The 26,705-nt window shown below is 39.3% G+C and overlaps 1 protein-coding gene across 2 annotated transcripts in view; it reads right to left on the bottom strand.

Moving 5' to 3' along the window:
- SLC35F3 (solute carrier family 35 member F3) overlaps positions 1-26,705 on the bottom strand; it is a 142,676-nt gene that overhangs the window by 78,452 nt on the left and 37,519 nt on the right. The window lies entirely within an intron of this gene.

The following is a 26,705-nucleotide window of genomic DNA, read 5'->3' as shown; positions in this document are numbered from 1 at the left end:
GCTCAAGGTTGACTCAGCCTTCCATCCTTCCGAGGTGGGTAAAATGAGGACCTGGGTTGTGGGGGCAATATGCTGGCTCTGTTAATAAGTGCTATTGCTAACATGTTGTAAGCCGCCCTGAGTCTAAGGAGAAGGGCGGCATAAAAATCAAATAAATAAATAAATAAATATTCTTATATGTGATCCTTTATCAGGCATATTAAAATACAGTGGTGCCTCATGATACGAACCCCTCGCCATATGAACAACCCGAGATACGAACCCGGGGTTCGGATATTTTTTGCCTCTTCTTACGAACGTTTTCCGTCTTACGAACCCACCCCCGCCACCCGGCTGTCGTCTTTTGAAACAGCCGGGGGGCTTCTCGGTGTCCTCCTGAACCCGAACACCAAACCCGAACTTTCAGGTTTGGCGTTCGGGAGGCCGTTGAGAAGCCCCCCGGATGTTTCAAAAGATGACAGCTGGGCGGCAGGGCTTCTCGGCGGCCTCCCGAACACCGAACCCGGAAGTTCAGCAAAAGTTTGGGTTCGGGAGGCCGCTGAGAAGCCCTGCCGCCCGGCTGTCATCTTTTGAAACAGCCGGGGGTCTTCTCAGTGTCCTCCTGAACCCGAACGCCAAACCCAAACTTCTGGGTTCAGCATTCAGGAGGAGGCCGAGAAGCCCCCCAGCTGTTTCAAAAGGTGACAGCCGGGCGGTGGGGCTTCTCGGCGGCCTCCCGAACGCCAAACCCGGAGGTTCGGCAAAAGTTCGGGAGGCCGCCGAGAAGCCCCGTCGCCCGGCTGTCGTCTTTTGAAACAGCCGGGGGGCTTCTCAGCGTCCTCCTGAACCTGAACGCCAAACCTGAACTTCTGGGTTTGGCATTCGGGAAGCCGCCGAGAAGCCCCCCAGCTGTTTCAAAAAGCGACAGCCGGGCGGCGGGGCTTCTCGGCGGCCTCCCGAATGCCGAACCCGGAAGTTCGGCAAAAGTTCGGGTTCGGGAGGCCACCTAGAAGCCCCACCGTCCTGCTGTAACTTTTTGAAACAGCCGGGGGGCTTCTGAGCATCCTCCTGAACCCGAACGCCAAACCCGAACTTCCAGGCTCACCGTTCGGGAGGCCGCCGAGAAGGCCCCGCCCCCGGCTGTTTCAAAAGGTGACAGCTGGGCGGCGGGGCTTCTCAGTGGCCACCCGAACCTGAACTTTTGCCGAACTTCCGGGTTCGGCATTGGGAGAACACTGAGAAGCGCCCGGCTATTTTAATTGAAACAGCCAGGCAGCACATTTTTTTGCGTTGCACGCATTAATTCATTTTCCATTGTTTCCTATGGGAAACAATGTTTCGCCTTACGAACCTTTCGCCTTACAAACCTCCCCCGGGAAACAATTAGGTTCGTAAGACGAGGTATTACTGTAGTTTGGTAAATACTGTATTTTTCAGAGTATAAGACACACCTTTTTCCTCCCTAAAAGAGGCTGAAAATTCAAAGTTACAATGCCACTTATACTCCGAATGTAATTTTTTCCTAAGCTTTTCTTTTTCAGCTCTAACTAGGTGCTAACAGTCTTCCCTGTTCTTACCTTGCAGGCTCTTTCATTGTTACTCAGCAAAGAATGTTTTCCAAACCCTGTCGTTGTAGGTTTCTTTTCATTGCTCTATTTGCTCCTAATGTTTCTTTCCAGCCGTAACCAGGTGCTAACAACGTTCCCAGCTCTTACCAGCTTGCAACCTCTTTCATTATTAGTTTCTGCAATGTTTTCCAAACCCTGTCTTTGCTGGGGGGTTTTCATTGCTCTATTTGTTCCGAGTGCTTCTTTCCAGCCCTAACTAGGTGCTAACTATGTTCCTAGCTCTTACCAGCTTGCAAACTCTTTCATTGTTATTCGCTCCAAATAAGGTTTTTTTAAGCCTTAACCAGGGGATAAAATAATGTGTTGAAGCTGACCAGACTAAGGACACCAGCCAGATGAATACCTGGCAGGCATATCCACCCCCCCAAATTTTCCTCCCCAAAAACTAAAGTGCATCTTCTACTCCAGTGTGTCTTATACAGTGATCCCTCGATTTTCGCGATCTCGATTTTCGCGAAACGCTATATCGCGATTTTTCAAAAAATAATAAATTAAAAATACGTCCAGGTTTTTTTCTACACCACGGTGTAGAAAAAAACCCGGACGTATTTTTAATTTATTATTTTTTGAAAAATCGCGATACAGTGGTACCTCGAGATACGAGTTTAATTCGTTCCGGACCTGGGCTCTTAAGTCGAGCAGCTCTTATCTCGAACGACTTTTCCCCATAGGAATTAATGTAAATAATTTTAATTGGTTCCAGCCCTCAAAAAACTCACAAAGTTAGTCTAAATTATGCAGAAAGGCATGTTTTTAATGAAGAAATGTACATGTACATATAAATGAATAATGAAGTTTCTTTCACTTAACTTGTAAACTTTCTTAAACTTTTAAATTTACATATGTTCAACTTCTCTGCCACCCAATCCTGTAGGACAGAGGTCCCCAACCCTTTTTGCACCAGGGACCGGCTTTAAGCGATCAAGAGAGGAATGGGTGAATGAATGGACGGAGGGTGGGAAGGAAGGAAGGAAAGAGGGAAGGGACAGGAACAGAGGAAGGAAGCAAGGAAACTTATGAAAGGGGAGAGTAAGAGAGGAATGAGTGAAGGGAGGGAGGGAGGGAAGAAGGTGGGAAGGAGAAAGAAAAGAAGAAATAGAGGAAGGGAAGGTAAAAGAGAGAAAGAAAAAGAGCAAGAAAGAAAGCTGCAAGCACCCCCCGAGCCCCCCAGGCCGGCTGCAACCTTTTAAAACACGCGCGCCGCTTCGCAGCTGTCTCCTGAAGCCGAACACGGAAGTTAGCGTTTGGCTTCAGGAGACAGCTCCTTGGCGCTTGTATCTCGAATTTGGGCTTGTAAGTAGAACAAAAATATCTCTCCCCTCCCAGCTCTTATCTCGAGTTGCTCTTAAGTAGAGCAGCTCTTATGTCGGGGTTCCACTGTATAGCGTTTCGCGAAGATCGAAACCGCGAACCACGGTTCAATCATTTTCTCATTTCTCTTTTTTTCTCCCCTTTTTTCTATCATTTCTCTCTCTCTTCCTTCCACTCTTCTCTCTCTCTCTTTCCTTCTCTCTCCCCCCCTCCACTTGCCCACGAGAAGAAAAAAAGCAACCTCTGCCGGGCAGCTCCCCTTGTGCCCTCGCTTTGTGCCTGCCTCTTGTCCTCTCTTTTGGGGATTTTTTTTTCTTTTCTTTTTTCGCCTTTGCCACTTGGTTGCCGCCGAGGAGAAGCGCGGGGAGGGCGAGAGAGGGAGATCGTGGCATGCGAGGTCCCTGCAGAGCAGAGGGGGTGGCTGAGGCGGCGGAGGCATAGCGGCGGCGGTGGCAGGCGAGCTTGGAGACGCAGCCTCGGCGAGCCGAAGGTTTCCGCGGCTCTGACCCAGAACAGGAAGGGCTGGTGGGGGCTGCGAATCCACCTCCCCAGCCACCGGCTCCACCATCTGCGCATGCGCGGCCATGGGAAAAAAAGGGCGCGCATGCGCAGATGGTGTTTCCACTATATCGCGAAAAAACGATTATCGCGAGAGGTCTTGGAACGTAACCCTCGCGATAATCGAGAGATCACTGTACTCCAAAAATACGGTAACTCACTGAATTGTTTCCCTTCCAGATTGCTGACAAACTAATACAAACATAAATCATTCTTTAGACTGGAAAGAGAAAATAGTTTAATAGAATTGCTATGTCAAAGACATATTGGCTGAATTCCTTTTTCTTTCATTGTCATGTTTGGTTAGAGTGACAATCTTTTGAAGTACAACAAAACCCTGCTAATCTGTTCACTAGAGAATGGGGCAGAGAACAACAATACACATTTCATATCTTTATTTTGAAAAAAAAAGAAGGAAATAGCTTGCGTTCAGCCTTTATCCTATATTCTCGCATTGTCACCCCAAAGCTCCAATAATTCTGGACTCCAAAGCCACTTCTCTCAACCAAGATATGGTAATTTCTAAAGTGGAAAAAAAATCATCCTGAGAGATATGATTGTATGCAATGCGAGCCTCCATTATTTCCAATAGTGCTTACACTCATGTAGCTATGCATATGATCAGTCTGAATGCCGTCTTTCAGTACAATCCTATATCGGTCCATACAGAAATAAATCCCAGGAAAATACATTTGAGTCTCCTACAGGGTATGTTTTTGTTCAATAGTACATAATGCAGAAGTAAAGCAACAGAGTTCATCATTAAGGTGTGTGTATAAGTGCACCAGTGTGCCTTCCGTCCCGTCCTAATGTTTTCCCCCCCTTTTGTTACTAGAATCATGTATATAAATATTATTATATCTTTGTATACCACCAATACGTACTTGACAAAACAAATAAATAAACAAACAAACAAATCATGGGAGGCCAAGGAGGAGGCATTGTTTTTCATGCCACAAAACAGTGTAAAAGAAATTTGGGCGTTCATTAACTGAAGAAATTCAAAAGACTCTCCAAAAAAGAAGATATGTTGTGGTGAGTGATTCTTTGTTAAGAAACTCTAGGCAGACATGTTGCAGAAGACATGTTGGGGAAACACTAGACAGACATGTTGCAGAAGCTCTATGGTCTCTAAGCTGATTTAAATCTACCAACCTCTTCTCCATGAGGGGACAAATGTCCTAAATCAGGGATGTCAAAACTTGTGGCCCGTGGGCTGGATACATTACATGTTGGCCACGCCCATGCCCAGTTTAGCAAAGGGAGAAAAAGTCACAATATATTACATGACGCAGCTGTGATGATGGGAGTTTGACACCCCATCCTCTAAATCAGTGTTTTTCAACCACTGTGCCGCGGCACACTAGTGTGCCATGAGACATGGTCAGGTGTGCCGTGGGGAAATTTATTTATTTATTTATTTATTACTTAGATTTGTATGCCGCCCCTCTCCGAAGACTCGGGGCGGCTCACAACATGTAAAAAACAAATCATAAGCAATCAGACAATTTAAAATATTTAAATATTTAAAAAAAAACCCATATGCTAACAGTCACACACACAGACATACCATGCATAAATTAAACGTGCCCAGGGGAGATGTTTCAGTTCCCCCATGCCTGACGGCAAAGGTGGGTTTTAAGGAGTTTACGGAAGGCAGGAAGAGTAGGGGCAGTTCTAATCTCCGGGGGGAGTTGGTTCCAGAGAGTCGGTGCCGCCACAGAGAAGGCTCTTCCCCTGGGGCCCGCCAACCGACATTGTTTAGTTGACGGGACCCGGAGAAGGCCCACTCTGTGGGACCTAATCGGTCGCTGGGATTCGTGCGGCAGGAGACGGTCTCGGAGATATTCTGGTCCGATGCCATGAAGGGCTTTAAAGGTCATAACCAACACTTTGAATTGTGACCGGAAATTGATCGGCAACCAATGCAGACTGCGGAGTGATGGTGAAACATGGGCATACCTGGGTAGGCCCATGACTGCTCTCGCAGCTGCATTTTGCACGATCTGAAGTTTCCGAACACTTTTCAAAGGTAGCCCCATGTAGAGAGCATTACAGTAGTCGAACCTCGAGGTGATGAGGGCATGAGTGACTGTGAAACATGGGTCCCCAAACTACGGCCCATGTGCCAGATACGGCCAGCGGAGGCCATTTATCCGGCCTGCTGCCAGCCACCTCCATCCAAACATAAACATTCTCCTCACAATCCCTCCAGCTCTCAGCGACAGGAAGAGTGGAGGCGCAGTGAACGCTCACTGACCAATCACCTTCTAGGATTCATCCTGACCACTAGTGATGAACCAATAGCAGGCCGTCTCTCATCCACACCCAGGAGGGCCCCCCTGCAGGCTGCCGCGCACTTGTCATTGTGTGGCCACGGCGAGTAGTTGAAGCTGCTACTCCTCCCCATGATCCCGATTTCTAATCCTGGTCAGGACTGGAGGTAAATGTTGCCACCGCTAGATGAAGCCTCAATCTCAGCTGGTTATGTCTATGTATAATATGTACTGTGTTAGAGTGTCATTTTATGTCATTTTGGTTGGTGGTGTGCCCCAGGATTTTGTAAATGTAAAAAAAATGTGCCGCAGCTCAAAAAAGGTTGAAAATAACTGCTCTAAATGGTTAGGAGAAGCCTTGAAAAGAATTCTGGAAACCAAAAACCTTGGGCAGGCAGCTGAAGGCACTGAGAGAAAGTGGACCACTGGTGGACTGTGAGAAAATTTTAGTGGTTCATAGAAAAATTATTTGCATTTCTATATTGCACTGAATAGAATAGAACAGAACAGAATTCTTTATTGGCCAGGTGTGATTGGACAGACAAGGAATTTGTCTTCGGTGCATAAAAAGACAAGATACAGTACATTCCTCAAGAATCATAAGTGAATGAATTGGCTGATTGATTTTACTGTATTGGGGTTTTAGTTGTAATTTTGTAATTTAGTTGTAATTTTAATTGATTAGATTAGTTGCTGTATTGTTTACATTGTATCCTGTGAATGGCCCTGAGTCTTCGGAGAAGGGCAGCATACAAATCTAATTAATAATAATAATAATAATAATAATAATAATAATAATAACAACAATAATAATACAGGTAGTAATAATAATAATATACAATACTTAGTGATAGTCATAGGGTACAAATAAGCATACTAGGAAACAATTAATATAAATTGTAAGGATACGAACAAAAAAATTACAATCATGGAGTCATAAGTCGTAAGTGAGAGGAGATGGATCATAGGAATGATGAGAAGATTAATAGTAATAGTAATGCAGACTTAGTGAATAGTTTGACCGTGTTGAGGTAATTATTTGTTTAAATAATTCTATTTCATTTATTCTATAAATAAATCTTATTTATCTTTTTTTTAAAAAAAAAATCATATTAGTGGTCCGTGGGATTCGGGCTTATTTGCCTTCATCAGGTAGCCACACCCTTACTGGGATTTGAACCTGGGGCTCTGCCTTGTAAGGCAGTGGCCTTAGCCTTTAAGCTACAAGCTTATCTCCTGTATCAGCTTGTACCAGGGAAAGGTTATGCATCTTTTTTCTTTTTTTTTGGTCGAGTCACCCTGGTATATTGAAGGAGCATCACAGCTTCCTTTTTGTATATATAGGACATTGATGGCTAACCTTTTCGGCACCGAATGTCGAAACTAGAGCACACCTGAGCATCAGAACCCAGAAGAGAGCAGCTGGCCAATGTGCATATGTGCAGTGGCCACCTGCTCTTCCGGGTTCTGTCATGTGCATGTACACTCGCCAGCTGCTCTCTTCCAGGCTCCGGTGCACATATGCATGCCGGACAGCTAGCCAGTGCATATCCGTGTGCCAGAACCTGAAAGAGCAGATGGCGATGGTGTGGATGCCCATGAAGAGGGCTCTGAGTGTGCCACCTCTGGCATGCATGCCATAGGTTCACCATCACAGATATAGGCTACATATGATAGAATATAATACATATTTCTCCTATTTCTTTTTTTCAGCAACTGGTAAATCATGAGGACAGTTCCATGATAAAATGAGTTTTTCTAAGTGGAGACTAGTACCTGTTCTGAAGTGGATGAGGTCATCAATAACAGCATTATTGATCTAACAGTTGGGAACATTACTTAAAGCAGGCTGCAGCTTTCAGTCATCAATGGGAAAGCATTCTTTTCACCAAACATGCTGTAACTGGCAGCTTGTTGTGAGTTGTTAATAATCAAATTTAAGGTATACTTTTTCAGTCAATGGGGAAAGGAGTAAAAGGATATGTAACATGACGATAACACGATTAATTGCACCTTGAAATTATTCTGGGATAATCACAGACCAAGATATGCTGCCTAATTGGCAATACTGACTTTATGATATATAAAATTAAACCATTATTATGGAATTTAAATATTTTAGTATATTAACAAAAATAATGTCGGGAGTATTAATTATAATTAAAAGGATTGTTTGGACCTCAAATTAGTAAAGAATTTGTTAAAGTAAAGTGAAGAAGTTTTGCTTCTTCATTTTTAATTTTTATTCTAAATCTGGGTCTTTTTAGATTTTTCCAATAGATTTAAGAGATTAAGTGGAAATGCTTTCATTTCTTGTAATAGCAAGGATATATTTCATGGTGGACAGTGTGGTAAAACATCATTTTCTCTTTGTCTCTCTCTCTCTCTTCTAGTTACCTCTTCTAGTAACCTGATTCAATAACTAAAGCAAGCCAAATACTATTTCATGGATTTGTTCATTCTTAAAGGTCCCTGGTTATTGTACATGCGTTCAGATGCTAGCACAATGACATGTATACTAGAGACATTTTGCCACTTTGGCACTCCCTATTACACGTACAGAAACCAAACAGATGGGAAATTATATCATATTTCGACACTGGTGATTGGGACAGCCTCCTCCAGCCCATTTGGGAGCAGTTACTAACTTAGGAGATACAGTGAAGATTGTCTAGATAACTAAGTTCTGTCCTTTAATGGAAAGGACCAATTAGGGGCTACTGGTATCTTCTTCACAGCACTCAACATCTGTCACCTGAAATGATAATTTACCTCTGCCTAATGTACGGCTGAAATTAGAATCAGATATCATTAAGATGGTAATTATATTTTAACAGTGCCTTAAAATATTTCCATGCATTCATACATATGTACACTATATATTTTTACCTATTTGGCCTTTCAGGGCAAAAGTGTTGAAAAAGACTATGATGCAGCAAGCAAAGGAACCTCACTTGCTATTGTAAATTGTAAATCCTTGTTATTTAATATTCTACAGTGGCCATACATTGATTAACACAATGCATTTTGTTCTTTAAACTTTTAATTAGTCTTTTAGAATGTCATCAACTCTATCAGGTCCACAACTAACTAACTAACTAACTAACTAACTAACTAACTAACTAACTAACTAACTAACTAACTAACTAACTCCCTTCCTTCCTTTCTTTCTTCCCTCCCTCCCTCCCTCCCTCTCTCCTTCAACCTCCTTCAATTTAATTCATTCTCGCTACAAGACCAGAGTCACTTCCATTTTGGTATATTGTCCACATTCATCCATTGAGTCTGTACTTCTTGTTTTAGCATTCTTTCTGCATTGAACTTTCATGTTTTTCTGATATATCCAATTCTCACCTTTGTACAATAAATTAGAGCATGCTTTTAGATTTAAACATTTTAAATGCCTTGGGGAAACATTTACTTCTTGAAATAAACTACTCATTACCTTTCCACTCACATCTGTACATATTGGAACTCTTCTGTCCACTAACTCATTTTCACTTCCATTTTTCTGCCAATTACATACAACTTGCAATATTTCACTCCATTTCTCCTGTCAGACCTAGTTACTATGACATTCAATAAATTGAACTGTATATTCCTCATTGCATCATACAATCTAAGATCCACTACAAATCATTCTGGTTCTCGGCCAATAAACAAAACAAACAGAAGTACCTTCTGCTTGTAAATTTACATGCATAGTCATATTTTTAAATCAAAAAGCCTCTAACACCACCAGATATAAAATATAGATATTTATCCTGAAATATATTAAAACATATTATATATTCTTCAATTTTTGCTCAAAAGAGCCATTCATTAAGCATTTCATTTATTCATTCATTCATTCATATACCATTCTTAACATACGTTTACCACTTATGATATATTTATGCAAAATTTCCACAATTCAGGTCTATTCACTTAATTGTATACCTAGTCTAAATCAACATATGCACAATGCATTTTTTTCAATTTCAAATTCACATCTTTTTTAATTGCCTGATTTACACCAAAAAAAATGACTGGCACATCCCCTGCCAGAATTAAGCTCCCCTTTCCAAACTTTAATAGTTGTCATTGTGAGATTATCTTTTGTCAAGAGGGAAAAAAAACTACTCCACTAAAAACACTGCAAGAATAATAGAGAAATGAGTTTGATTTTCTATCTATGTGGTGATCACTGAGTATCAAGGTCAGTGAAGGTTACACAGAGGTAGAGAGAAAAAATATTAATCCATATTGTGTAATTAATTACATACTATTTCCTCTAATAGTATTTCACTAAATGAGGCATATGCACTGGACCTTGAGGCTGATCCCTGGCTTTGTGTTTCCCTGTTCCACCCACATAGAAGGGAAGCTGGGCATTCTGTTTCTACCTGGCTAAATACTCCATTTTTTGTGACAAGGTAGCCCTGCTTCACTTTTCCCCTTGCTTGGCACATTTAGTCTCCCATTTTATATTCGTTACTTGCCTCAGGGTCAACTGTGGTTAGATGCTGCTTCACTCCTGTTTGTTACTTGAGTTACATGGGTGAATATACTGTATTAATATTAAAACAGAAAAGATTGATTTGTTTCTGGGTTGTGCTAGTTGAGAATAAAATCCAAACAACTAAATCTCTCACTATGAGATTCCTGTCAAATGCCTTATGGACAAAATACTTCCTCAGACAGAAATTGTAATGGCCAAGGGATGGACTTGAGAGACTGAAGGAAGAACCTTTATCAAGACAATGGTCAGATAAAAGAAACTTGAGCTATAACCTGAGAAAATACAGATGGTCTTCAACTTACAATCACAATTGAGCCCAAGATTTATGTTGCTAAGTTTTGCTTCATTTTACATCCTTTCTTGTCACAGTTGTTAAGTGAATAACTGCAATTACAGTGGTACCTCTACTTAAGAACTTAATTCGTTCCATGACCAGGTTCTTAAGTAGAAACGTTCTTAAGGAGAAGCAATTTTGCCCATAGGAATCAATGTAAAAGCAAATAATGCGTGTAAATCCATTAGGAAAGAAATAAAAGCTCAGAATTTGGGTGGGAGGAGGAGGAAGAGGAGGAGGAGAGTCGCTGCCGAACGAAGAAGGGGAGAGGAGGGGAATCAAAAAAATCCAAAACTTTAAGGCTTAAAAAAAAAAAGAGGGACTCTGAGGCAGCAAGGAGGAGCACGTGCCTCTCATACACCCGGTGCAAGGCTGCCTCCCATACACTGGCTGCTGCTGCTGCTACCAGCTGCTGCCTCTTCCTTCCCATGCTGAAGGGTTCTCCTCTCCTCTCGCTTGCTCGCTTTGTAGCCAGGCCTTCATGCCGGGCCTTCGTGCTGCTCTCAAATTTCCTGGGAAATTTTTCCGGGCTCAGGTTCTTAAGTGGAAAATGGTTCTTAGGTAGAGGCAAAAAAATCTTGAACACCTGGTTCTTATCTAGAAAAGTTCTTAAGTAGAGGTACCACTATATATAGATAATGAGATAACAACATGGTTGTTAAGTGAATTTGGCTTCCCCATTGCCTTTCCTTGTCAGAAGATCACAAACGGTGATCACGTGACCCTGGGACACTGCAAATGTCATAAACATGAATCAGTGCTAAGCTTCTGAATTCTGATCTTGTGACCAATGTTTGTAAGTGTGAAAAAAATGGTCATAAGTCATTTATTTCAGTGCCATTAAATAAACTTTATTTTGAAGACTGCCTGTATAAAACCTTCCCTAGTTCTCATGAAAATAAAGGGAGGGAGAGGGGAATCATACTCAGGCTTGCAGGATTCTGTTACTCTATTAGAAACATAGAAACACTGAAGACTGACTGCAGAAAAAGACCTCATGGTTCATCTAGTCTGCCCTTATACCAACCACGTCTGCTGGAAGTTTGTTCCAAGGATCTACTACTCTTTCAGTGAAATAATATTTTCTCACGTTGCTTTTGATCTTTCCCCCAACTAACTTCAGATTGTGTCCCCTTGTTCTTGTGTTCACTTTCCTATTAAAAACACTTCCCTCGTGAACCTTATTTAACTCTTTAAGATATTTAAATGTTTCGATCATGTCCCCCCTTTTCCTTCTGTCCTCCAGACTATACAGATTGAGTTCATTAAGTCTTTCCTGATACGTTTTGTACTTAAGACCTTCCACCATTCTTGTAGCCCGTCTTTGGACCCGTTCAATTTTGTCAATATCTTTTATAGATGCGGTCTCCAGAACTGAACACAATACTCCAAATGTGGTCTCACCAGTGCTCTATATAAGGGGATCACAATCTCCCTCTTCCTGCTTGTTTTGTTTTGTATAATAAAAGGACTGCATGATTTTTGTTTCCTAGTCTTATCTATCTTGAAGAACCAACATTAATTTGCATTTACTTTTGTGGACTTCCCGATATAATTTTTACAGCAAATTTAAACGAACCAGCCTACCTACAGTATATACTATATTTATAATTTTAACATTAAAATCACACTGCATTTTCTCTGCCTCTTTTAATTTTCACTGCTTCATTTTCTCCATGACTACCGGTACATTCTTTGCAACTATCTACTGTAGTTCTTTCTATACACATCATTGTAGAAAGTAAAGAAGACAAACTTGACAGAAATATGCAAGAAAGTTACCTAGTCAAAGGAGAAATGAAACTTTTTTTTTTAATCCAGAGAAAGAAAGTAACATTTGGAAGCAAATGAGGAAGATGCCTCCCTGATTTACTGGAGTATAAAAAGGAGGAGGGATTATAGCATAATCAGATTTGCAAGATTTTCCTATTGCAATAGTAGTTTCAGCCTTTTTCTAGAATTGATTTCCTGGTCTGCTCTACACAAGTGGGGCTAACAATTATGCAATGTCCATTTCTTGTCCTCCTTATTGCAGTAATTACCTTTTCTCTTTCACAGCTTGATAGTTCGACCATGCATCTTCCCATTAGGATATGCCACAGGTTTCTGTGACATTAACACCATTCTTTTCACTCTGTTTCAAGTGTCTTGTCTGCATCCTGTTTCCCAAGGTTCACTTCACTTATGTTCTTCAATCCATCACATAAAATAAGATAATTCATGTTTCAGATTACTTTCTTTGCTGAACATAGACCTGAATTGACTTATACTTTAAAATATATATTTGAAATAGAGATTTTAAAAAACAATTATTGATACTCTTTTTTGGAATCTCTAAATGGCTCAATGTTTTTTTTCTAAAGATCCCCTATCTCAATCTATCCTATTATCTAATACAGAGTCTCAGCATTCCCGAAGCAGCATAGCTGGCTCAGGAATTCTTGGGGTTGAAGTCCATAAACATGCCATCCTTCCCCACCACTGATCTAACAGAATCAGTAGTGGGATTCAATTTTTTTTACTACGAGTTGTAGTAAAAACATGGCATGGCTGGTTTGGTGGGCATGGCAGGGAAGGGATACTATAAAATCTCGATTGCCACCCCACTCCATGGGAAGGTTACTGTAAAATCCCCATTTCCTCCCAATCAGCTGGGACTCGGGGGGCAGAGAATAGATGGGGGCGGGGCCAGAGGTGGTATTTACCCATTGTCTGAACTACTGAAAATTTCCAGAACTGGTCAGAACCTCTGAACAGACTTTGATCACAGTCATCAAGATATTTTTTTTTCTGGGACTTATCCCTGCTTCTTTCATTAGCTTTCAGTGGAGCATATAAACATCTAGAAACATAGAAACATAGAAGACTGACGGCAGAAAAAGACCTCATGGTCCATCTAGTCTGCCCTTATACTATTTCCTGTATTTTATCTTACAATGGATATATGTTTATCCCAGGCATGTTTAAATTCAGTTACTGTGGATTTACCAACCACGTCTGCTGGAAGTTTGTTCCAAGGATCTACTACTCTTTTAGTGAAATAATATTTTCTCACGTTGCTTTTGATCTTTCCCCCAACTAACTTCAGATTGTGTCCCCTTGTTCTTGTGTTCACTTTCCTATTAAGAACACTTCCCTCCTGGACCTTATTTAACCCTTTAACATATTTAAATGTTTCGATCATGTCCCCCCTTTTCCTTCTGTCCTCCAGACTATACAGATTGAGTTCATTAAGTCTTTCCTGATACGTTTTATACTTAAGACCTTCCACCATTTTTGTAGCCCGTCTTTGGGCCCATTCAATTTTGTCAATATCTTTTTGTAGGTGAGGTCTACTTTTATACATGCTCACAAAAACCTTATGATATCAACGAATCCTTTCTGACATACATACACCTTAATCCTTTCATATGTAGCGTTACCCCCAGAAAGAGTCTGGATCCTTCTGTTCCTTTCTCCAAGCAATTAGGTTCTTCCTTACTCTCACCTGGCATCTCAATGACCCTCGTCTGTCCCTCACTTTGGTCATCAGCCTGTTCTGGTCGCACACATGTGTACTTCTACTCACCCAGCTCACTTCCCTCCACCATCCTCTAACACGTCTTGTTCCCCCCTCTGGTCTCTGGTATGGATCAGCTCACTTCTGCTGTCAAAACCAATTGTATCCCAAGCATATTTACACTACTCTCCAAAGCCAAGATCTATAATCCAAAAATTGTATTGCATATCACCACCTGCCCTCACCTACAAAAAGATATTGACAAAATTGAACGGGTCCAAAGACGGGCTACAAGAATGGCGGAAGGTCTTAAGCATAAAATGTATCAGGAAAGACTTAATGAACTCAATCTGTATAGTCTGGAGGACAGAAGGAAAAGGGGGGACATGATCGAAACATTTAAATATGTTAAAGGGTTAAATAAGGTTCAGGAGGGAAGTGTTTTTAATAGGAAAGTGAACACAAGAACAAGGGGACACAATCTGAAGTTAGTTGGGGGAAAGATCAAAAGCAACGTGAGAAAATATTATTTCACTGAAAGAGTAGTAGATCCTTGGAACAAACTTCCAGCAGACATGGTTGGTAAATCCACAGTAACTGAATTTAAACATACCTGGGATAAACATATATCCATTGTAAGATAAAATACAGGTTGGTAAATCCACAGTAACTGAATTTAAACACGCCTGGGATAAACATATATCCATTGTAAGATAAAATACAGGAAATAGTACAGTGGTACCTCGAGATACGAGTTTAATTCGTTCCGGACCTGGGCTCTTAAGTCGAGCAGCTCTTATCTCGAACGACTTTTCCCCATAGGAATTAATGTAAATAATTTTAATTGGTTCCAGCCCTCAAAAAACTCACAAAGTTAGTCTAAATTATGCAGAAAGACATGTTTTTAATGAAGAAATGTACATGTACATATAAATGAATAATGAAGTTTCTTTCACTTAACTTGTAAACTTTCTTAAACTTTTAAATTTACATATGTTCAACTTCTCTGCCACCCAATCCTGTAGGACAGAGGTCCCCAACCCTTTTTGCACCAGGGACCGGCTTTAAGCGATCAAGAGAGGAATGGGTGAATGAATGGACGGAGGGTGGGAAGGAAGGAAGGAAAGAGGGAAGGGACAGGAACAGAGGAAGGAAGCAAGGAAACTTATGAAAGGGGAGAGTAAGAGAGGAATGAGTGAAGGGAGGGAGGGAGGGAAGAAGGTGGGAAGGAGAAAGAAAAGAAGAAATAGAGGAAGGGAAGGTAAAAGAGAGAAAGAAAAAGAGCAAGAAAGAAAGAAAGAAAGAAAGAAAGAAAGAAAGAAAGAAAGGGGGAAGGGACAGGAACAGAGGAAGGAAGCAAGGAAACTTATGAAAGGGGAGAGTAAGAGAGGAATGAGTGAAGGGAGGGAGGGAGGGAAGAAGGTGGGAAGGAGAAAGAAAAGAAGAAATAGAGGAAGGGAAGGTAAAATAGAGAAAGAAAAAGAGCAAGAAAGAAAGCTGCAAGCACCCCCCCGAGCCCCCCAGGCCGGCTGCAACCTTTTAAAACACGCGCGCCGCTTCGCAGCTGTCTCCTGAAGCCGAACGCGGAAGTTAGCGTTTGGCTTCAGGAGACAGCTCCTTGGCGCTTGTATCTCGAATTTGGGCTTGTAAGTAGAACAAAAATATCTCTCCCCTCCCAGCTCTTATCTCAAGTTGCTCTTAAGTAGAGCAGCTCTTATGTCGGGGTTCCACTGTATAAGGGCAGACTAGATGAACCATGAGGTCTTTTTCTGCCGTCAGTCTTCTATGTTTCTATGTTTCTATGTTTCTATGTATCCCAAGACCTAGGGCAGAGATATTGAACCTTTTTTTCTTGAGTCCCCAAAGAGCACGCGCATGTGCTATTGCGCATGCGTGAGTGCCCACACCCATAATACAAGGCCAGAGGAGGGCGAAAACAGATTCCTCCACCCCCCTGGAGGCCATATGGAGGCCTGAAATGGCCTGTTTTCCAAATCCTGGTGGCCCAGTAGGCTCGTGTTTCACCCTCTCCAGGCTCCAAAGGCTTCCTTGGAGCTGAGGGTGTGTGTGTGTAAAAACGCTCCCCCCCCCCACCTGGAGGTTCTCTGGAAGCCAAAAACACTCTCCCAGAGCCTCTGTGTGAGCAAAAATCAGCTGGCTGGCACACACATGCCTGTTGGATCTGAGCTAGGACAACGGCTCATGTGCCACCCGTGCCATAGGTTCGCCATCACTGACCTAGGGGATGCAGGCAATGTACAGAGAAATACTTAGAAGAAATGTGGAAAGAGAACGTCTATTTCATTTGTTTTACAGTATTTTCTTTAAATTGACAAAAGATATGGCAACAAGGATTATGTATTCTTCCAATTAGGCTCACAGTACAAAGGAGAAGAATCTTTTCAGTGAGGGCATTAATCTTAACGTCGGCATCTGTAAGCCAATTTAGCAAAGCAAGATGGCAAATAAAGAAGATGCTGTCTATACACAAAGTTAACAGCTGTATTTGAAAAAAGTAAAAATGAAAACAGCTACCAAGAAGCAGACCCTTAACTGAGAGGACAGTGCCATTATGTAAAGGCAAGGGTAGGGAATTGTGCCCCTTTTATGACTTGTGGACTTCAACTCCCAGAATTCCTGAGCCAGCCATTGTTCCCTACCTCTGATTTAAAGAATCAAGGGAGAGATGAATTCAAAGATACACTTTCAGAAAAAGAAAATGAAGAAGACTAGCTGGTGTTCTGGAACAAATCCAGAATTCCAAGGAATCCAAAGGATAGAAAAGATTCACAGGCAGCAGCTTGTAGCAATGATCCATTGAAGTATAGAAAGAAAAGAAAATGAGAAGCTTAGGTAAAATGGAGCAGTTAGGTTTGCATTAACTTTAAACTGCCTATTTCCTTACTTCAAAAGAAGCCAAGGCCCATTTATGGCTTCTTAAAAGACACTGTGGTCAATAAGTAGATTGATTTTCTCATTCTAATTGTCTGCTGGAATAATTTCGACACTTTTCTTCGCAGGTGGAAATTACACTGACAAACTGGGGCAAATTTGAAACAACACCTGGTAACCACAGATTGGATAGATTTATTTTACAGCTGTTTTATTATTTTGTTGTAATGATGGTAGTAAAAGCTAATCCATCAACAAGAGACAGATAATAAAAATAACAAGTAAAAATATACCAGTCAAGGTTTAGGTAAACCCCAAATAAAAAATGTCTGTACAGATCAGCAAAAAGAGAAAAGGGGTTATTTATTTTATTGAATTTATAGGTTGCCCAACTCGCGATGGATTCTGGGTTATGGAGGACATTGGGAACTCTATCTTTTAGGCATGGAAATAAATCTTTCCTCCATCTCTTGGCCAGCCATCTTTCTACCCCAGTTTGAACATAATGCCACTACTTTACAATGGAGTTTGATTCCTATTTGAGATTAGATCCTTTGATACCAACACCTCAAGTGATTTAGGAATCTAAAAGGTAGCAACCAGCTTTTTGAACTGCAAGCAGATATTGGAAGGAAGAGATCAAAGAAGATTCCTGAATAAGTCTAAGTAGAAGTTCTCAAAAGCTTCTAAAAAAATTACAACGCTTGTCAGTTCCAACTGCTACCATTAGTCTACGGAGAGGGGCGGCATACAAATCTGATAAATAAATAAATAAATAAATTGGATTTATATCCTGCCTTTGCCAATGAAAAATTGAGCTAAAATAAGTTAGAGAATAGAATATTGAATGAATCTCTTAAATACCTTTGTGTTCATTTATTCATTCATTTTAGTTGGGGTGTAACTGATTTTCATTTATACATTAGCTATAGCTTAAACTGTGAAATTGCCTTTATTCCCTCTTGTACTATAAATATTCCAAAATAGCATTGCAATATATTCCATAAAAATTGTTTTAAAAATACAAATTTGAGATACAGAATGAGAGAAAGACAGAGAGAGAGAGAGAGAGAGAGAGAGAGACAGACAGACAGACAGACAGACAGACAGACAGACAGAGAATGACAGAGAGACTATCCACTGTTGACCTCACCCGATTCCTAAGAGGTCAGTAAGGGGTGTGCATAAGTGCACCAGTGTGCCTATCGTCCCCTTTCCTAATGTTTCTCTCTTACTAGTATCATGTATATAAACACTGTTATATCTTTGTATACTGCCAATAAGTACTTGACAAAATTTAAATAAACAAACAAACAAATAAATAAATAACACATATATACATACATACAAGAAACAGGGCAGACACAGAGTTGGGAGTGTGAAAATAGTGCATTGCGTGCCTCCCATCTTCAACAAAATAGTCTCTTCTAGACAAACTAAAACGGCTCCTTAAATGTTCAATATTTGCTGTGATCATAATCTAAGTATCCTCTAAAATAAAAAAGTAGTAAACTCTCCTTAATATTTAGCTCAGCTCCTGGTGACCTGATGGATATTAATTCTGTATTTGATAAAAGTAACAGTAGAAAAGTGGGTTACCCCTGCTGCTTTTCAAGCTTTCATTCCCTGACTTGTTCTCCTGCTTTGATATTTCCCGGAAGTCTCCTAGCCAAGTAATAACTAGAACGGACTGCTTAAGCTTCTGTCAAGATGCTGCCATTTTGAGCTCCCTACATGAGTAGAAAGCTGAAACTTGAGTTTGTTGGGAGAGTTCAACTGAAGAGAGGGAAAAAGCAGAAGACTGAGGAAGAAGAAGAGGGGATAGGAAGAACCAAGGAAAGGGAAAGGTTGCCGATTAGAATGCTGCTAGTTTATTTTATTTATTTATTTATTCATTTGTCCAATACACAAATACATAGGAAGAAAAATAGACATGTAGTAATATATATAAGGGTAAAGTGAACTTAGAGGAGAGGATATATGAAAGAAAGAAAATATATATGATAAGTGAGAGAAAGGAAAGACAATTGGACAGGGGACGAAAGGCACACCAGTGCACTTATGTACGCCCCTTGCTGGCCTAGCTGAGGTAGTTTTGGGAAACATACAGCAGCATTAATTTGGCTCCCCAGAGACACAGCTCCCCTTACTAGCAAACTGGAAGAGGAAAAAAGAAATTGGCAAAGGAGATATTTTTTTATTATTGCTCTTTGATTTTCATAGAAATAAAATAAGAGACAGAGGGAATCACTCTTATGATTTGCAGAGTGTGTGTGTCCTATTTGCTATTCTCCCAGAACAATGTAAACTATACAACTGCAGGCTTCATGGGACTAGAGACAACGTGGAGATTACCAGGGAAAATAGAAATTTCTTAAATCAGACATACAAAGAACTTGCTGAGGACAACAACTCTAGAAAACCACCCAGAACAGATTTAGAGTTGGGGAAATGTGACAGAAAAGGCCAAAAATGTCAATAAGAACTCTTAGACTATAAAGCTTCAGAATATATTTGATTCTAGGGCCTCTTGTTGAACACTTTTTTGGAACCCTGGATGAAAAGGAGTTGCCATAAGTTGCAGGGAGTGAAAAAGGAACTCTATAGCTTCTGTAAAGAGAAGGAAATACACTGCTCAAAAAATTAAAGGGAACACTTAAACAACAGAATATAACTCCCAGTAAATCAAACTTCTGTGAAATCAAACTGTCCACTTAGGAAGCAACACTGGTTGACAATCAATTTCACATGCTGTTGTGCACATTCAACTTTGTACAGAACAAAGTATTAAATGAGAATATTTCATTCATTCAGATCTAGGATGTGTTATTTGAGTGTTCCCTTTATTTTTTTCAGCAATATATTTTTTGGTGGGGATCAAATATTTTTTTACTGAGAAGGGCTTAAGAAACAATGTGTTGTTCAGATGTTCTGTCAAGAGTGTCCTGTCTTTCTGAGGTATGAAGGGCAGATACCCAAGACTAAAGACTTCCATCCTACTGATTCATCTGGAAACAAGTAAGAACATGAGAATAAGATAGCTTCAGACACATGTTGTGTTTTCTTCAGTGTTCCCGTTGACACATATGACTGCTCAAAAGAGAATATGAACGCCCGTTATGCACGTGGTTTAGAATTTTGGAGACATCTTTCCAAGATGATTGACTCTTGGAAACCATCTCACTAATCTGAATCAGCAGAGAAGGACGAAGACAGACAGAAAAGGAATGCAGTACCATAGGTTGGACTTAGGATTGGGAGCAGTATGAAGGATAAGTGATAGTGATATTGTAAATAACTCAATTTGCATGACTCAAGGATTCCAGCATTGCTACAAATATGGAGAACGAACAGGAAGAACTAAAAGTTACAATGAACGCCATCACTCTACTAAACAAATAATTCCCTCAACACTGCAAGACTTTCTACTAAATCTGCACTTCTATTCTACTAGTTTTTCTCATCATTCCTATCACCCATTTCCTCCCATGTTGACTGTATGATTGTAACTTGTTGCTTATATCCTAAGATTTTTATTAATATTGCTTCTTCATTGCTTATTTGACCCCTATGACAATCATTAAGTGTTGTACCACATGATTCTTGACAAATGTATATTTTATTTTATGTACGCTGAGAGCATATGCACCAAGACAAATTCCTTGCGTGTCCAATCACACTTGGCCAATAAAATTCTATTCTATTCTATTCTATAATGTCAGAAGCAAATAACATTTAACAGACATTACCACAACCTGTTGGGCTGAAACTCATAAGTAGAAGACATAAACAAAATATTCACATGGCAAACCCCATCAAGCCTTACTTCTTGGGGAACTCTCATCTCTTGATCTGAATTAAAATACTTTAAAAAATTCAGAGTTAGTTGTAGAAAATTTCCAGAAGCACACACAGATGACTGATTCAGTTGGATTCATTAACTTCTTTATAAACATAGTAACATACATACATACATATATGTATTTGTAATATCCAGAACTCGTCAGAACTTGCTGAATCCCACCTCTGGTAAGAGATACCTTATAGGGGAGATGGGCAGCATCAAAAATAAATGGATGGATGGATGGATGGATGGACGGACGGACGGATGAATAGATAGATAGATAGATAGATAGATAGATAGATAGATAGATAGATAGATAGATAGATAGATAGATAGATAGATAGATAGATAGAAGTGGAATGGAGTGGAGTGGAATGGAATGGAATGGAATGGAATAGAATAGAATAGAATAGAATAGAATAGAATTCTTTATTGGCCAAGTGTGATCAGACACACAAGGAATTTGTCTTGGTGCATATGCTCTCAGTGTACATAAAAGAAAAGATACATTTGATTGTCACAGGGGTCAAATAGACAGGCAGGCAGGCAGGCAGGCAGACTGACAGACAGACAGACAGACACTAACTAACTTGCTCAGTCTGAGAAAGCTACCTGGATAAGCAGTAAAATATTTTGAACCAACAAGAAAAGAAGTCCAGGCGCCATGATTCCAACTTCCAAGAATACATTGCATGTGAACTATGGTGAGCAGCTTCTAATACAACAATAACCTAGAAATATTTTAAATAAATGCTGATAAACCCTCAAGGGCCTTCAGAAGCTCAGGGATTAGATTTACATTGCGGTTAAAATTCAGAGATTACAAAGATCATTTTGTAAAGAAATAGGAAGGTACAAACGATTGCTGTTTGCTACTTTGACGTGTTCATCCCTAAAAGCATATTGCAAAGCCTAAATCCCTCCTATAAACCTGTGCCTTTTAAACCTAAAATCCCTGCAAGCAATGTGCTGCATTTTTCTGTCAACTGTTGTCTGATTTAATTCCTTTAGTATTTGTAATATTGTCATTTTAGCAGCAATATTTTTGCTTTTGAATTAGAATGTGGAACATATTGATTACCTCTTAAAACAATATGATCAATGGTGTGTCTTGCAAAATGAATGTGTATTTAACATTTGTTTTTATGCAATATAGCGCTGAAAATACTCAAATTAAAACTTGTATTTTTAGTATGAAATAAATAATAAGACTTTAAACAAATAACAATTTGGTTTAGTTAATATTTTTAAATCAAAGCCCATTTCTTTCACTCTTCCAACATTAGGTTCACATATACATTAGGGTTGGTTTGATGGAAATAAATTCCTTACTCCAATTCTTTATCTAAAAAGGCAATAATTCCACAGCCACATCTGTAGGATAAATAAATAAAATAATAAGTAAATAAAATTCTGTATGGTAGCAATGGTAAATTTCTTTCCTATCACAGCCAAGGAATTACACAGACTTGTCTATAATATCTTCAAATTTGAGCTATACCTAAGAAATAAACAGCGCTAAAAATACTGTTTCTCGGGTTTTTTATTCTGTTAAAATAATCAATGAAAGAAAAATACATAGACTAAAATTAGAAAATAAACACAGCTTCAAAATGGATATGCTTTATCATTAAAAAAAAAAAAGGAAGACATCTGAAAATTAAATTATAAAAGACCTGCTCCAAAAACTGTGACCACATTGCTCAAAGTTTTTATCCTGCTGCTCTGTTAAAAGACAAAGAAGACTAACACAAATATTGATCAACAATTTTTGATATTTCTGTGATTCTGAAAGCTGGTGATATAGCCAAAAGTATATGTCCTTCTTTAATTTACAATTGATCCAGAGTTCTATTAAATCTAAATACAATGTAATGTGATAGTCTGTAATATGATTTAATATCCCAACCTTTGAATTAGTTCTCCAACAACAGCATGATTATAATAAACTTCCACTGAATATTCCAGATGGTACCCAACATACAGAAATGAATTGTTTTTGTTGTATTTACCTTATGGCAATAGAAAATCAATTTTACATTATTTAAAACCACTTTCTATTTGTTTACCAAGTCTATAACATTCAACCCCATTATTCCACAAGTCACACAAATCACCAGCTTGAATGCCATCAAATTCCTTCAACTTTTTATGGAGAATAGTTACTGACCATAAATAATTCCTCAGAAACCTCTAAATACAGTGGTTCAAAGCAACTAAAGAAAAATGCTTAAATTGAAAATACTGCCAAAAAGTAAATCAAACTCTCAGCAAACAAATTCTGCTGTTGTTTTAAAAATATCTTCTTCTGAGACTGAGTTGATTCAAAGTAATATTGCAAGGAGTCTAGTTGAAGCTGTTTACATTAGAGAACAATGCATACAGGGAGATATATATATGTTTGTAATGAAAGGCTGATAATTCAAATTTTATGACTTGATTGAAACAACCTAACTTTATAAAATGCAACAAATAAATAATATAAAATACATCACATAACATTGGGATGGCATGATGAATCATATAATGGCTATGTCAAGTAAGAAGTAACACATTTGGTAAATGCGTTGTTGTACTTCTTGAGACTCTTCCAAGAACTGAGAGACCAAGTGATATGAAAGAAAAATGGGAGCAGGAAAGGCCATTTATGGGATGTTCTAAGTGCATCTGGACCTCTACAGTGACACAAGTCTCAGCAGATAGCAGCCCCTAACTGATCTTGTCTGGACTTGCAAGCAGCGGTGGGCTACGAGCCGGAACGCTAAATTGTGCTTGCCGCTGCAGCTCATAAGTGCTTGTGGGACCAGCGCGATTTTGCTTCTGCATCTGTGGGGGCAGCAAAACCACACAGGTGCGCCCGTGTTTCGGCGTGCACGGAAGCAAAAAAACTTTGCAGGAACACGGGCGCACCTGCGGCTCCATGTGCAGTTTTGCTGCCTCCACAGGTGCAGCAGCAATATCGCACTGGCCCCGCAAGAACTTACGAGCCGTGGTGGCGAGCGCAATTTAGCGTTCTGGCTTGTAGCCCACCGCTGTTTCCAAGTTAAGTAAAGTCAAAGGTTGTAAACTGAAATGGGAGATTAGGAGGAAAAAAAAGAATGTCAAACTACTGTACTTCTATATTGTTGCCAAAAAAATGCATGAATATGTCGAGGAAGCCTCACCAGTCAAGCTTCACTGGAGACTTTTTTGTGATTAAAAAGCTATGTATGTTAGGGACTTTATATAAAAATTTGTGGGGAATGAGGGATTGAAGCTTTGATACAATAATAACTTATCAAAACAAAGGGGAATCATCTGCTAGACTTAGATATCGTTACACCAGCAAGATCCATTTTTTGATATCGCTGCTAAAAGTACTTAGGGAAATATGAATTTATCATCCTTACCTAATGCATTCTGGATTTGGGGAGTTGTCTGTGAATAAATGTGTGCATCAAGGGACTGTAAGGGAAATAAATTTGGATGTAAGAGCATTTGAAAGACAACTCACACAATGAACAATCATTTTGTACTTTAGATGAAAAGCAGAATGAAGTTTGTATTTTCTGCTGTAGTTGCCAAGCAACTATGGGACTTGGAAATGTGCAAAATAATTTAGTTGGAATCATTCCAATTTTCAACATGTTGAAGGTGCATATACAGGATTGTTTTTCCCCCCCTTGAGATAGGAATAATTAAACATTAAGGTACATGTATTTGAATACAATTACTGAATTGTTGAAATGGGTGTTGAACTTGAAAACATCACTGATGACATTACAGATAAACTGGCTTTGTTTAATTAATCAAATTTTGGCTTAATATGCTGACATGTGAGTGAACTTTATGCTCATGAATATAATTATTCTCTTTTTATAAGCAGCAATGATAATTCCTTAAGTACTTGATTAATCATAGTTTATTGTTAACTCTGAATTGGGTAACACTGCATGTTGTAGTAGAATGTAAAAGACCCTGGATCTTAAACCAACTTTAAAGTGTGCTTTAAGATTCTGGCTTGTACCAAAAATCTATAATTTACCAGTTCATTAATAATGGAAAAAGGTCAATTGAAGGCCTCTCAGCTTGTTTGCACTAAGCGAAGAAACAAAAAAAATAGTATGAGAATGAAATATAGTAGATATGGAGTCAGCTTATAAACCTTAATGCTAGCAATTTGGAATAAAGCTATTTATGGGAAGAAAGGTGATAGCAAAATATACATTGCAACCAGTGTTCCCTCTAATTTTTGGGGGTGGGTGGGCGGAAAAGTATAGTGTCTGAGCGGCAGTCCCTTTGGGACTGGGCGGAACAGAAATAATAAATAAATAAACAAACAAACAAACAAATAAAAAACCCACCCTGTTTTGCCTCAGAGAATTTCAAAATAAAATACTGTACTGTGTGTCTATAACAGTGAGCTCAAAATAGGGCAACTCTATCAATATCAAAATGCCACTTAAATAGTTGAGCTAGTTTCAAACTAGATTTTGATTTTCTTTCTCTCTTCCTTACTCCCATTCTTTTTCTTTCTCTTTCCCTTCCTCTCTTTTTTCTATCTGTTTCTCTCTCTTCCTCTCTTCCTCTCTCTCTCCTTCCCTCTCACTCTTTCCCTCTCGGCTTCTGGGCAGGTTTGGAAAACTCTGAGTTGATGATGATTTTTAAGTGAGCGATTGCTCACTGCTCAGCTTAGAGGGAACTATGATTGCAACATTGCATTTGTTTTTGATACAAGGAGGAAAAACTGAGATTTGACATCATTACACATACCATTTTCACATTATTGCAGCTTGTGCCAGACTTCTATGAAATCTCCTTTGGGAGATTATCTTTAAAAAATTAAAGGGATCCTTTAATATTTCACAAACATTAAGTTGTAGCAGGCAAGGAATACATTTCAAGCATTCAGTTTTATAGAAATATTGATACATGAATAAAATGATTTATTAGATTGTTTACAGCTGAAATAACGTAATTAATACATTTCAGAAATGATTCTATGGTTCACTTATAAAATAGCAGTAGAAACCCTAATCCGGGTAAATTTAACACAGATTCCCAATTTCCTTAAGGAAAAATAGAATACCACACTAATATCTCCGGTAAAAGATTTATTATCAATGGTATCTAATTCTTACAGATGAGAAAAAAAATATAAAGTTCTTGTTTAGATACATAGAAAGGAATATGATAATAGGGAGGATTTTCAGGAGTAATTTTCAGAGACATTTAAACCAAAAATAACTACCTAAATTTAAAAACAAGTTCTTGTAAAATCTGTACATGAGTAGAATACCAGTGAAGATGTTAGGTTCTTTGTCTCTGGAGGTTTTTAAGAATCGGGATAGCCAAACTGTTGTAAATGGTTTCCCTGCAGAGTGGAAAAAATGAGCCACAGTAGTGCAGGGGTTAGAATACAGCACTGCAGGTTACTTTTGCTGCCTGCCAACTGTCTGCAATTTGGCTGTTCAAATCTCACCAGGCTCAAGGTTGACTCAGCCTTCCATCTTTCTGAGGTGGGTAAATGAGGACCCAATTTTTGGGGGACAATATGTTGATTCGGTAAACCACTTAAAGCACTATAAAGTGGTATATAAGTCTAAGTGCTATTGCTATTAGATTAGATCATCCTAATGCTACCTCCCAATTCTACAGTTTGATGATTCTATTACTTGCTTTTCCTCTGGAAAAGAGAAGTAATTTCTTTTATCCTGTGTCTATACTTTCTTATTTCAGTGAAATAAGAAAGTGAGGGTATCAACGCATCTTTTCAGTGGCACCAGCCATCACTTTCCTTTACAGCAATGCAAAGGAGAGAGAGGAAAAATATAGCAAAAAGCTTCCATTAATGGAACATTAAACAGCCAGCATTCCAAATGAAATCAGCACAGTATGTATAAT

Source organism: Erythrolamprus reginae, chromosome 1 (assembly GCF_031021105.1).
Source record: "Erythrolamprus reginae isolate rEryReg1 chromosome 1, rEryReg1.hap1, whole genome shotgun sequence".
NCBI lineage: Eukaryota > Metazoa > Chordata > Lepidosauria > Squamata > Dipsadidae > Erythrolamprus > Erythrolamprus reginae.
The sequence above is the reverse complement of the archived record's forward strand: the minus strand, read 5'-3'. Positions and strand labels throughout refer to the sequence as shown.